Below are 14,504 nucleotides of genomic sequence, written 5' to 3'. Positions count from 1 at the left end.
CTTTTCCATGAATCATAACCTCAGGCTTGTGTGATCCCCCATCTCCCAGCTTACCATCACTGATGCCCTGAGCAGAGCACAGGGCGACCAAAGCCATGGACAGCAAGAGCAGCAGCATCTTGGTAGAAGTCATGGTGTCTCTGTCTCCCTCTCCTGATGCTGCAGGAAACTCAGACACACTCCTGTATAAATACCCAAGAGAACGATATCACCTTTCAAACCCATGCATAGACACCTCTCACCGATATCTGATTTGCCACTTGGGCCTCCCTCGACCTGTGGGTTCAAGGTCTGCTCAAGCTCTTCATTAGAAAACCATAAGTCAGTCGGGTTGTTTAAAACAGTTGTTCATCCTCCTCAACTATTAGTTATAAGTATTCCGTTTTGTAATACTCACTTGAAAACTATGGTTCTGTTTCACTAGCCTATTCACTTGAGAACGATGTTCTGTTTCATTAGCCTATTCAACATTGGTTACGCTGCCCAAACCTCAAGTACTTCAGGCCTCTTTCCTACAGAATGAGCCAAGAGATTCATCATGACAGAAAAGGCAAAATTAACAGAAATACCATCCATGCAATGGAAGAACAACAAAGGGTCAAGACAGGCTAATAGAAGTTTTCTCGCTTGAAAAATGCTTGAAAAAGGAAAGCAGCCCTCAGGAAGAGGCTCAAAGCAGCTTCAGACTCAGAAATCTATGGTTACTCAGAATTCATGTGAGTTCCTGAGTTCACTGGAGTGTGACATTGAAACATGCCCAGAATAATGAGTGGGTTAGAAACAATACCAAGCAAGGGATCATGGACTGAATTAGGGTGTTCGGCTTGGAAAGACTAGAATGTGACTAAGGGTGATAACTGCATTTACCTATAGAGAACAAGAGGAGTCCTGTGTGTTTAGTTCTAGAGATACAAAAAAGAAAAGAGCTCTTCAGCTGCCTGCAAAAGCGTTGCACACTGTGCATTTTCTGTGCCATTATCCAGTGCAAGTTTATGCATGGCATTTAGTCGCCACTTCCTTGTCTCTCCTAACCTAAAATTACATTTAAAAGAACCTTTTCATGCTATTACTTATTTACGATTACAAAAATTTATGACTTTTGACCAAAGCCACAAGTGTATCAATAAGAAATCTTGTCTTGATTACTGCAATTACTTATTAGAAATCCTATCTGAAATACAACAAATTGCTCCTTAAAATCTCCATAGCATATGACCAAAATAATAGGACACAACTCTTGGGATGCAAAGAGACCAACTTCGGAAAACTTTAGAAAGCATTAGAGTACTTGACAATCCACAAAATTGATAGGAGGATCAAGAGACTGAAAGAACAAAGGTAAAGTGAAATGATGGTTAAACTGATTATCTGCTGAGTAAATTATTCCTTGTCAGTGGCTGTTTTGGAATTGGCGCAGAGATAGTAATCTAATTCTGTCACTTCTTGTTCTCTGGTTTGCTCTGGGAAAAAGGAAAGCAAAAATAATGACTGAGAGGGCCACTCGACCTGAGTGGCTCGTCGGTTAAGCGTCTGCTTTAGGCTTGGGTCATGATCTCAGGTTCCTGGGATCTTGCCTCAAGTCGGGCTCTGTGCTGGGCAGGGAGTCTGCTTCTCCCTCTCCCTCACCCCTGACCCTACACATCCTCCCTCTCTCTCTCTTTCTCTCTCTCAAATATATGAATAAAATCTTAAAATAAAAAAGAATGACAGAGAGACAGTGTAGTTGCTAAAATATCTGCTCGTTAGAACTTTACCGTGCCTGTTATCCTATCAGACTTACCAATCTTGACCTTATGCCTTTTGCTGGGCTTTGCTCAAATCCAGCAGGTAGCGTAAGGAAGAGGAGGAGGAGGAAGAAGAGGAGGAGGAGGAAGACGAGGAGGAGGAGGAGAAGGGGAGGAGGAGGAGGAGGAGGAGGAGGAGAAGGTGGTAAAGAGGTAGAGGGAGAATGAAGGGGAGGGGAGGAGGAGGAATTGTTACTTACCTTTAAATTAGATTGAAGGTACTTACCTTTAAATTACAGTTACCCTCCTCTTTCTTCTGGAGAGATGTGGAGTTTCTCACTTATATAGTTCCTAAAGAACAATAAGAGTCTTGCTGCTACATAGGAAGAACCTCCAGGCTTCTGTTGGGTTGCTTCAAGCAGAACATTTCCTCTATAGGAGTTATCACTAGTATCCTTGTATTCTATATTATTAAATTGTCAAATGATAACACATCTTACCCTGTCTTCCTTAACTGGGATGTGAATGACAATTAATGAAAGGTTAAGAAAATGCAACTGTAATTGCTTAATGACACAGGAACTACTTTGGGCGGAGGATTTAGGAAGAACGTTTCGATTTGTCAGGAGAGCCAAAGGAATCACTAAGTAGTGCCAGGGCAAGAGTCAACAAGGGAGAGATCCACATAATGTAGTATACCTAATTTAGAATTAATTTAGCTCATAGAGAATTCATAAGTGAAGATAATGTATGACATCAAATTCCCTTTGCAAAAATGTTGGAAGTGGGGAGCTGGACCTTGTGAAGAGGGTCCAGTGAATCATTTGGTGGGGGATGGCACTATCCCCAGCACCTTGGAAGGGAGTTTAAGACAAACTCACTTCCATGGAAGGGAAGTAGGGAAGTAAGAAATAAACAAATAAAAGCTGGCTTTCTTGCACAAACGTGAAAGGTCAGCTCCAGTGATTTCTCTGAACTTAGGACTTGGCTCCTCCATTTATTGTCTCTTTGAACTTGACCATGACAACCTAAACAGTTGATGAGATGGAATGAGAAACAAATGTCAACATAACAATCCCAATTAAAAATGTTCTGAAAAATCTTTTTTTAAAAAAACCCAAAGAACCTAAAGAGCTGAAGAAAATGTTCTCTGAAGATATGCTTCTGGCACATGCTAGGAGTCTGCACAGAGGTTCTGAGGATAGAAACTGCTATTTTATCAATTGTCAATGGAAAAATAAAACCAAAAAGTGAGAAACAGAAAGCAAAAACCGCGAAACCCAACCTGTTTTGTAGCACTAGGAAAATGCTTGACTGGAAGAATATACCTAAAAAAGGAAAATCCTTTGGCTCTAAGGAGCAGAATACAGGGGCTAAATTTGTGCTCTGGTCAGATGTGCTTTCAAAATCTGTCTTCATCACTTACTAGTTGTGTAATCTGGGCAAAATGGTTAACGTCTTGATTAACCATGTAAATTAGGTTAGCCTGACTCTTTCTGTCAAAAAGTGGAACAGGAGAAATTCGCTTACAATGTTTTTGTGAGAATTGAGGGAGATGACACATAGAAAGTGCTCCTCCTGGCATACCAGAAATGTCCAATAAACATTAGTGATGAGGAAGATGATGATAATGACATGGTATTTCTTAGAAGGCAGAAATTCTTCCCTTTGGTGTTAACAATGGATGAAAGAGAGGTTGACCTCCCACCTACTGAGCCTCCTGTAGTATAGAAGTATGTGTGCGGTGGGGATTGGTGGCGAGGGGTTGAGGTGGCAGAGAGTCAAGGAGAAAGTGGAAACAAAGATGTGATCCAAGGCAACAAAGACAGTGTGTTGAGGGTGGGGGTGGTATTGGCCGAGCAGAATCAGAGCTCTCTCCTCAAGGAGGGAACATTGCAGCTGTGGGGGAGGAAGAGTTTCCTCTGCACTTCAACATCCTTCTAGCTGAACTAAGACTCGAACTGACATTGTCACCGAAGCCCAAGAGTGCAAGAGCACCCGCCTCCAGGGGTTCCAACGCATCAGGTTAGGACACTTGTCACTGATTAAATCCAAAGGCAAGGAATCGAGCAGTGACGAAGCAAGAAAGGAATCCATTTCAGTGATGCTGACACTGGGAAGACACATACTCAAATCTCAAAGACTGCCTCCAAAGTGCTCAAACAACTTCTTGGTTTATGAGGCCAATGTGGGACAAAGATCAGTAGATGTGCATGTGGGCAGCATGTTCAGGTCAACCATTGTCTTGGAGTCAATCCTGCAGGGTCTTCATGGCATCAAGCATTCCTTATCACTTGAGGGGTTAGTTTCTGTTCTCATCACAGGATGCTTTGCCTGAAGGGTCCTTTGCCTGAATTAAAAGATAAGCTGTAGAGAAGAATTTAACCAGAAAATACAGATTAAGCTCAAAATTGAGGTAAAGTCTTCTATCAACATGAGACACATTAACAGGAGAAAATAAAATTTTATTTTCTACATATGGGGAACCTATACAGGCATGAGAATTGCGAAGACACGCAAAATGACATATATATGTCATTCAGAGCTAAGAAGAGGGAGTAGGCATCTGAAACTTCAAAGGGACAGAATTCAATTTACAGGAAGATGAAAAAGAGGAGCCGTTTGATAAACAAATGTTGGCTCATTCAGAATCAATGGGACAGGGAGGACTCCGATGCAACAGGACTTGTTAGCTTCTTCTGCGTCTTCCATACTTAGTTTTGTCGTTATCTTTGATTCTCTTCCTGGAGAAATACAATTTCTCTTTACCGTTGAGGGAGAGGTGAAGAGCTATCCCTGAATCGGCTGAGTTTTGGTTGCTTTCTAGCACAAAAATCATCTTCATGCTAATGATTTTCAACTTGGGGTGGCCTGTGCTTGGTCCCTACACAGCTACCTGTCCTTTTATTTCTGTCTTTTATACAAGGTAAGGGCAGAAATTATTAAAGAGGATAGTCAGTGTCAAGATGTGTGTTGAGAGCAGTGTAGTACTGGCTGAGGCGGGCTGCTGTTGGTAGGATAGTGGGGCAACTGCAGGGGTGACCCAAGTAGCTTTTGAGATCAGTGACCATGTGCACATTATGGTATCTTTAAAGTCCAGCAATAGCTATGCAACAGTGATGATCAACACGGACCAGTTCCACGTCTGGTTTTACTACTGCCTTTTGTTAAATTCTGCACTCTTATATTGATGGGCCCTTTAGGTGAATTCCTATGGATGTGTTACAGCTTAATACAAATATCTATTTCACCCTTTCATTTTCTTTGATGTTTCTAATGGCAATCTGTATTAAGGATTTACGTGGGGCGTGCATGGTGCAAAGGACTGTATAAGCTTACCTCATTCAATTCCTACCAAAATGTCATATGTACTATTTCTGTTCTCATTTTAAAATAACAGTAAGACGTGTCCCAGGTCCCACAGGGAAGGATTAGTGGGACTCAGGTGGACCAATTTCAAAACCCTAAGCATCTATCTCTTATTCTGGTTGTAAAGCGTACCTGAATTACTTAACAATGAATATAAGATAAGCTGGAAAATAGTAAATAAAAGAAACTAGCATATATTAAGCAGCTACTATGTGCAAGGCCCTGCTCTCTCCTTAAGGCCTTGTAAAAACCACAAAAGTTCCGTGAAATGTTCCCCATTTAATGTGGTAAGGAGACTGAAGCTCAGAATTGTCCAACGACACATGGTGATCAACTATAGTAAAAAAAGAAAAAAGAAAAAAAGACAAGCGATTTGTGGTTTGTTAAACTTCCTACTCTTCCTATACAAATCCCCACAGCTTTCCAAACAGCTATTTCAGACTATCCACCTCCCACTTTTTGTTTAACTTCGTTTGTTCATTTTTTTGTTTATTTATTCATTTCTTCATTTATTTAAGTAATCCCTGTACCCAATGTGGGGCTCAAACTCACCCCCCAGATCAAGAGTCACACGCTCTTTGGACTGAGGCAGCCAGGCACACTCTACCTCATGTTTCTGAAGAAAAGTTTCAATAACGGAGCTGTGTTTCTCTCCCTGAATCTGACACGATTTGGATAAAATGGTTTTTGGAGTTTTACTGTAGAAAATTTTAAGGGTTGTTTAGTTCACAAACAAGCACTATAAATGGAATAAATAAAACCAGGAATAGAAGAAGGGGGAAATCAACAGCCTGGCTTAACACCCTGTGTCTCTAAGACTGATTCTAAAGAACCCTTAAGAATAAGAAAAAAACTTTTGGGGGCCTTAGGAATGGAATCTTGGTGAGGATGGGATTCTTCCATTTCAAACCTGAATCCTCAAAGTTCCCTCTCCTGAAATGCACCTCCTCCAAGGGCACCATGTGGTGTGCATATTTGAGAAAGAACAGCACACTTTATCCACGTGGATAATCAAACGTATTTTCTAAACGGATTTCTACCACTTGTGTGGTGTTCATAAAACAATATTGTTTCTGATATATGTCAATAAATGTACCTATGACATAATAAACCTAGTTTTCTCCAAAACGATGTGATTCTTCATTAACCATCATAGAAATGGAATTAAAATAATTAAGTTAAATATCCTTGAGAAAAGAAAAATAGAGGCTTATCTGGAAAAAAAAGAAAAGGAAAGGAACAAAAAGAAAAAAGAAAAAAGAAAAGAAAAGAAAAGAAAAGAAAGAAAAGAAAAGGAAAGAAAAGAAAAGAAAAAAAACAACACTAGAAACCTAGTCTACTTTTTAGGGATAGGAATTGAAACAGAAATAGTTTTGGCTGCTCCTGAGGTGGTACAATTTACTCAAAGCCTGAAAAAGTCAGAAGCTAGAAGAAAACATGGTAGGGGAAAGGCGAGAGCTTACAGAAAGGGATCTACTGTTTCTCACCTAGACCTGGGGACACTGGCTTTCCTCCAAACTACCAAGAGCTTAATTCAAGACTCAATGGACAAGTCCTTTAGCTTCACTGGGGAGGTAGTTAAACAAGCATATTCCTATGTAAAATTTTATCAAACTTTACAATTAAGATCTATAGTCTATACTGTATACAAAATATTTCTCAAATTAAAAAAGTTAAAAGCATAAGATAAGAGTAATTCTCCAGCTGTAGTAAACTTGGGGGCAAGAAAGAAGCCTCCTCTAGGGGACAGGATTCATGGGCCTAAAGAATTGCACTTCTAGGAAGTAACAGTGACAGACATGGTCATTGAGGGTTAACAGGTTTGGGGCTCCTGTTGGGGATGAAGACATACAACTTTCAAAGCAGAAGATTTGAATGAAGTCTAAGGTTGCTTAGACTTCCCTATTACAAATAAGAGAGTCCTGCTTGAAGAAAAATGCTGTGGGAGTGCCTGGGGGGCTCAGTGGTTAAGACTATGACTCTTGATTTCGGATCAGGTCGTGGTCTCAAAGTCATGGGATCAAGCCACCTTGTGGGGCTCTGGGCTCAGCTGGGAGCCTCCTTGAGATTCTCTCCCTCTTTCTCTCCCTCAGCAGCTCCCACTTGCTAATGTGCTCTCTCTCTGTCTCTGCCTAAAATAAAGAAATAAATCTTAAAGAAACATAGCGTGGAAGGACCCAGACCCCATTGAATATTGTGATGCTAGCAGCACGAGATTCATAAAGGAACTGGAAATTCAGAGGTTTCTCAGGAACTAATAGAGGAATTTCTTAAGCCAACTCTAGAAATGTTTACAAAGTGTTAAAAAGACAAGAGTTTTGCATTCCACTCTCTGAGAGGGAATACGAGAAAGCACAAGATCCCTGCTAACTTCTTAAGGGAAAGATTTTTCTGATTGATTGATATATAGATTTAAGTTTACTTTGGTTATAAGAAGAATGGATACAGTATTTGTTGGAATGGGGAGGAGCTCAATGAAGTGTCCAGCTAATAAGTTATGGTGTAGTAAGCGGACCTGAAGAGAAATCATAGTGGCTCACATTTGGATGGTGGTAATAGAGTTAGGACATCTTTCAATGGGTGAATTCCACATATTGTATAGGTAAAGCTGATAGGTCCTATTACTCCATTAGATACCGGAAAGGAGTGGAAGAAGAAGCAGATTCAAAAACCTTTGGGAACCTTCGTACTGTAGCCATTGAGACTACACTGCTACGTACGATTGAGTGGCAAATGTTGATGAGGGACGGGAGAACAAGAAATAAAACTCCTTATGGTTTTTATTAACATATTATATTTAGGAGATCAATGAAACAACAAAGTGGAAATGTTTAATCGATAACTGAGTAGATGAATATTTCATAAAGGATGCAAATAAGAGGTACACATTTGGAAGTCATCGACATATAAATGGGATGATGTAAAAAAGTTCTAGAGAAGTGACAGCAGTTCTGAAACCTGAGATATTCAAATCGTTAGAGGGTAATACAAAGAAGTCCCAGGAGAAGAAAACAAGCAGGAGCTCTTAGGAAGGTAAAAAAAAAAAAAAAAAGGCAAGGAAATGTCTGGCGGAATGGAAATAAGAGATGTCATTGTGTTAGGTGGACAGGGAGATCAGCTTTCCAATGCAGCTGAGGAAAAGAGTAAAATTGATATAACAACATAAACATTGGAACTGGGAACGTAGATGTAATAGATGACCCCACTAGAGCAATGTTAGTGAGGTGTAGGGGCAGAAGTCAGATTCGGTGGGAGAGGTTAAGGAGGGAATGGATTAAGAGAAAGCAGAGACATGGGGGAGTGTATCATTTTTTCGTGAGCATTTTTATTAAGGAGAGTAGAGAATGGAGCATGGGAACAAGGCAGAATTTTAGTGCTATCGTTGGTTTTGTGTTTAAGTGGAATGATACAGTGGGTGCATGCAAACTGAAACAATTCAGTGGAGAGGAGCATAATAATATAGGAGAGGTGTAGTATCAGCTGGAGCAATGATGTCACAATCTTTATCTCTGACATTACAAGGTGGAACCCTCAAACCTGACAGAGGCATATGTAGGTGGATGAACATGAAACTATGAAACCACCAGATTCCCTGGAACCTACAGGGCCACCAAGAGCAAACCCCTACAACCTACAAGGGCAGGCTCTGAGAGCCTCCCCACTCCTGAAATCATTCAATTAATTTGAAGGAGGGTGACATTGCTTCTCCACAAGAAATGCCCTACCACTCCTCATTACTTCAGGACAAAGTTTCAACACAGCCCACTAAGGTAGATAAAAGTTCCATTCTAAAAAACAAAACAAAACAAAACAAAACGATACAGGCTAATACGTACACATATTGCTAACAGATGCTGGAAATGGGTCTTGAGGGTGATGGATCAAAAGGTTCTCTATATTCAGTCTGGGTATGGAGAAGTTATCGAGCTGAGGGCCTTAAATAATGACTTAGGGCTCATATTCTGGCATGGGCACATAAATCCTGCCCTAATATTCCACCGGGAGAGCTCCACGAAAGTTGGACACAATGCTTGCCTCATATATAAGTTAGACTTCCTGCAAGTCCCTTGACATAGCAATAAAAAGGATCAGAAATTTAGGGGAGATGGTAATGCCAGAAAGGATTACGACATAAGACCCAAGAGACTGCCATCTATTTTCTGCGGGAGATCCCTGAAGATATCTTGTTCACGGAGGCAACAAGGAATGCTCTGGTAAGGGGAACGCTCGCAACACTGAGAACTCCATGACGGGAAGTCCTCTGTAGGCCGCAACTGGCTGATGGGAGAGGCTGCCAGCAACCCGGGCTCCTTTTATTCGTGAGTACATTGGAATGGTCTGTTGTAGCACTGAACTCTCATCAGCATATGGAGCAGCAAAGCCAGCCAGAGTGCTATTCATCGTGTACTGATCTGCAGGAATCTGTAGTCAGCAATAAGAAAAATGGTAATCCTAGGATTCTGAGACAGAGACACACATAAGTTAGGTGCTTCTTGGAATAGGTAAGAAAAAAAATTCTAAGAAGCAATTCTAATAGTAAAACACTATTACTTCTCAAGCTGCCAACACTTAGCCACATCCCTTCATTGACAGAAGAGGAGGCTGGGTCCCTTTGAAGATCGACCTTGTCAGGTTTCCATGGTACACGTTTCCCCAAATTCAGTCCTCCCCAAAGTGAATTCACTCAGTTGACAGATTAATGGTGAGCTGGGGAAAGAGAGAGAATTTGCTATTTTGAGAGTTTGTCAATAGCACGTAGGACGGGACGGTAATACCAGAGCAACAACAATGCCACCGTGATCTTCCAGGGAGAGTGGACATGTAGGTGGGACAAACCCTTCAGTGACTCCAGAGGGCCCACACACACCCCTGTTGTTACATACCTCCTTCTAAGGAAAAAATTGCGATAGATGTGCTTAGCCTCTGTCGGAATGCAGTGCTGACATTTCTTAAGATTTGGGTCACTAGAAACTGTCATCTAATGGACATCAGCCAGGTTTGATTTTCTTAATACCGTATTTATTTGTCTGCCCTCTGTGAAATCCTGAGCCAACCACATTCCTCAGTCTGCCGGGGGAGGTATAGGAAAAGGAATATACGGCCCAGAGGAGACCTGGAAATAAGACCCACGGGAGGTGGAGACCACTCATTCCCAAGGCACAGAGGATGAGAGAAGCCACCAGAGACAAGGCAAAAGAGCCCCTTGGCCTCTGAAAGCGTAAAGTCCAGAACGATGTAGGAGAAGAGCCTTTGCTTCAGAGGCAGGTTCCTGGCATAACCAGTGGTGAGGCTCCCAAACACATCCCCAAGCATAGCCCAAGAGTCAGCCGCCCCCACCGTGGCACTGAACTAGGCCCACCGAACTTGGCTGCTATGTCAATGTCCTTTGAAATGGCCATGGTTCAGCAGCTGGGATTGGGACTCAGTGAGGTCAGCTGAGGCTCTCATCTCTCAGTGTCTCTGGTGGGGTTAGCACCAATGCAGAAAGTGATCACCCCAAGAGCTTGAGGTGCTCCTGACCAAGAAGGCCGTACAGACCAACTTTGCACAGGCCAACATGTCCAGGGGATGTGGGGTGGGAGAGCAGGTCTGACTGCAGAGAAGACAGAGCTCCAAGCTTCTGTCTTAAGCCACTCAAAGACAGTTACTAACTGGGTGCCAAAGAGGTCGAAATACACATAGGTTTGGGTTCTGCTAAAAGCAGTTCTTGTCTAGTGAGGTGTACATGGTCCTGTTTGGGGTCAGTCTTCTTCTTGGCTCCCTGGGAAGACACTAGTGAACACCGTAGTCTCTCTGCCTCCTTTGGGACCAACCATCTAACTTTGTTTCAGAAGACAAACTATGTATAGGTAACCCATCGTGAGTCTCATTCAGGCCCATCATCACTGTGTGTGAGGGACATTCTCCTCCACATCGAATCAGGATTTCTAAGGATCTAGGAAAGCATAAGATGATTTTGTATTTAACTCTGGTATCGTAAAATATGACACGTGATTAAAATTTGTATGCAAATACCCACTTCTATCCTTCAAAACTGTCTGGGTCCTAGAATCCTCCTGTGACATGCCTTGAAGAGGGACTGGAAAAAAAGGCTCTTCTCAAACTGCTAGAAAGGTGTTGCCTGGTATGGCAGAAGAAATTCATCTTAAGGGACCATTTCTCTGTTCAGATAGAATCATATAATTAAACCCCCAAAGTCAACAGTATGCAAAACAACAACGTTGGCATTGTTTTTCCACTGTCCTTAAATAGCACTATTCTTGGCACTGAGGAAGTGAAGGTACACGAAACATTGTTCCTGTCCTTAAGGAATGTAAGATCTAATGGAAGATTTAGCTTTGTCATAATGATGAGCACTACCAGAAAAGTATCAAAAGAAGGAATTACGGAAGTGCAGAGCACGGGAGAGAAGGATGGCGTCCTACAGGAGGTGCCATGGGACCTGGACTCTACAGAGCAGTGAAGAAGAAAGCAGAGTGGAAGGCATGGCTCATTCTATTCATGTAGCATTGTATTTTCAACAGTCTAGGAACAGGAATGATCCAGTGAGATTGAGGAGAAGATAAGAAGATAAAGCTGGAGTTGTGGGCTAATTCCAGATTATGAAGAACGTTGTGAATGTTAAAGTGAATCTGTGATCGATTCTGTGGGCAACCAAGAAATTTTTGGAGAGTGGGAGTCGCATGATCGTTTCTTTGCAAATACCTCAGACCGGGGTATAATTTTTAACATAATGTTTTGTTTTAGGTGGGGACTACCTCCTCGATTTATTGTCATGTGAGCAAACTGGAAGTTCTTTCTGCTGGGCTGGGAAACAGTTCTTCTGAAGGATATTAGGGGTGAAGAACTGGGGAGTAGAGCTCTCAACTGAAGGTAATACTGCTAGGCATGCAGCTTTTAACTAGGAAAGCCAAGTTTGGGGATCTCTTTCTGAAAACAAAGCATGCCATTAAATGGGACACTTGTAAATGTCCCTGCCTATTCACTAGTCTTGTATTATGCAATAGGGTATTGATTTCCAGACAAGACTGTGAGCTTTGTAGCCCAGTATTTGGATTGAAATGAGAGCAACCCATCATCTAGTAAGTTATTGTCAATTATCTTTAGTACCTTGTGTTATTAGGAGGCCTGCTGCTGTTTGCTTTTACATTTCTTTTTTCCCCTGTGCTTTCAGTAAAGGATGGAAAATGGGAAAAGATCACAGCTGGGCCTCTTCCTCTGCTTGATGGTAAACAGAAAGGTGTTACTTCTTTCTTGAGTCCTCACCCAAGTCACTTTCAAATATTTCCAGCCTCGGGTTTATACGTCTTAAAACATCTTGCATTGTAAAATGTACCCAACTCCATCTATAGGATAGTCACGCCCCTTCAGAAATTGTATGCCAAGTCTAAGAGGGTCCTGAGATGCCAGCAACCAGAGATAAATTTGGCTTCCGAAGAGAAGGTCATCTCTAGGTCTGATTTCAGAAATGAACCGGCAGGGTGTGTGAGAATAAACAGAATTGTACATGTTTCCATGGTGTCTGTTCTCCTGACCTGTAAATTATTTATTCGTGCTACTGCTAAGAGCAAACTTTTTAGATTCTTGATACACATGTCCACTAGAACCTTCTTCTTTATCCTCACCTAATGCTCTAGTCAGCCTCTTGGGGCCGCCTGCCTTTATATGCGTGAGTGTCCACAGGTACTATCCAATTTGGACTCTCAGAGAAACAAGAGGTGAAGCACAGGTCCTAGAGCCACCGACTGAGGGCGCTCCCCTGTACAACCTCCTTCTGGTGTTCTCCACTCAGAAGCTTCCGAGGTGTTTGGAACAGGTGTCTTGTCATTAGTCCAAGTATCTCCCTTCATTGAAAAATTCTGGTAAGTAGATTTTCTCACTGGGTTAGTTGGATAGGGTCGCTGTAACAAAGTACTACAAAGCAAGTGGCCTAAAGGACAGAAGTGTATGTCCTCCCAGCCCTGGAGACGAGAAATCCAAGGACAAGATGTTGGTGCTGTCTGATGGCTCTCGGGAAAAATCGCTTCCAGGTCTTTTACCCAGTTTCTCCTGGCTTGCTGACAATCTTTGTTGTTCCTTAGCTTCTGCCAAATCACCCCAGTCTCTGTCCCGATGGTCACTTGGCATTCTCCCCGTGAACATTTGTGTGTCCTACTTTTCCCGATTCATTTTTATTTCTTTTCTGGTTAAATTTCTCTTTTGAAAAATATTGAAGCTTAGTTGACATATAATATTATAGGAGCTTCAGGTATACAACGGAGTGATTCAACATTTATACACATTTTGAAGGATCACCTGGAAAAGCCAGCTACCATCTATCGATAGAACGTTGCTAGGTATTACTACCTGCATTCCTGTGTTCCTTGAGTGTAGGAAGTATCCCCGTATTTTATTGATTCTATAAATATGTGTTTGTACCTCTTCACCTGCGTTTTCATCTCATTTTGCACATCCTCCCACCTCCTGCCTTCCGACACCACTGGATATTTACTTCCCTGTACCTATGAGTCCGTGTCTGTTTTGTTTCATTGGCTCATTTGTTTTGGTTTTAGCTCCCACAGGTGTATCAAATCACATGGTATTTGTCTTTCTCGGACTGACTTCTTTCCCTTAGCACTATACTCTCTAGATCCATCTGCGTGGTCGCACAGGGCAAGATTTCCTTCCTTTTCATCACCGAGTAATGTTCCATTGTGTCTACACACCACATCGTCTTTAGCCATTCATGTATCCATGCATACTTAGTCTGCCTCCATATCTTGGCTATGGTAAAGAATGCTGCAGTGAACATGACGGGTGCATATGTCTTATCAAAATACCGTTTTCCTTTTCTTTGGGGAAATACCCAGAAGTAAACTTGTTGCACTGTATTGTCGCTCTAGTGTTCAGTCTTTGAGGAACGTCCATACTCTTGCTTGCTTCTAGTGGCTGCACCAGTTTGCATTCCCACCAACAGCGCACAGTGTTCACTTTTTCACACACCCTCACCTCATAATATAACACATGCATTGAATGACTACCAGAAATCAAAGGAGTTCACAAGGTAATGTTCTCTGTGTTTAAGCTAAGAAGAGGGTGTGCATGTTGGTGATCAGAACTTGGACAACTCCCTTACTGGTCTCAAGAATGCAAATTTCTTTTGCTTGGGAATATTGGTGGCAGTTTAGCCCCTCACAAAATAATGAAAATCTGAGCTATGTAAAGCCACACAATGCACAATATTTGGAGTCCACCCAGGGCTTTGGATCTCCCAACCTCTCCTTCCTGTCCCCCGACTAGGAACCATGGCCCTAGAAGGAAAACAAGAGCCAGGTCTTTAATGCTGATGACTTTATTGATGATTTGAAGTCGGAGAAAGGAAAGGCCAAGTTTCCACCACTGAAAACTCCATGGTCACCACTTGATCTCTAT

General features: G+C 42.0%; 1 pseudogene; it reads right to left on the bottom strand.

The window, feature by feature from the left end:
- Positions 1-8,462: 8,462 nt before the first annotated feature.
- On the bottom strand, positions 8,463-10,652 carry LOC121105353 (annotated as a pseudogene).
- Positions 10,653-14,504: the final 3,852 nt, after the last annotated feature.

The sequence above is a fragment of the Ursus maritimus genome, unplaced genomic scaffold, assembly GCF_017311325.1.
Source record: "Ursus maritimus isolate PB19 unplaced genomic scaffold, ASM1731132v1 scaffold_26, whole genome shotgun sequence".
Lineage (NCBI taxonomy): Eukaryota > Metazoa > Chordata > Mammalia > Carnivora > Ursidae > Ursus > Ursus maritimus.
The sequence above is the reverse complement of the archived record's forward strand: the minus strand, read 5'-3'. Positions and strand labels throughout refer to the sequence as shown.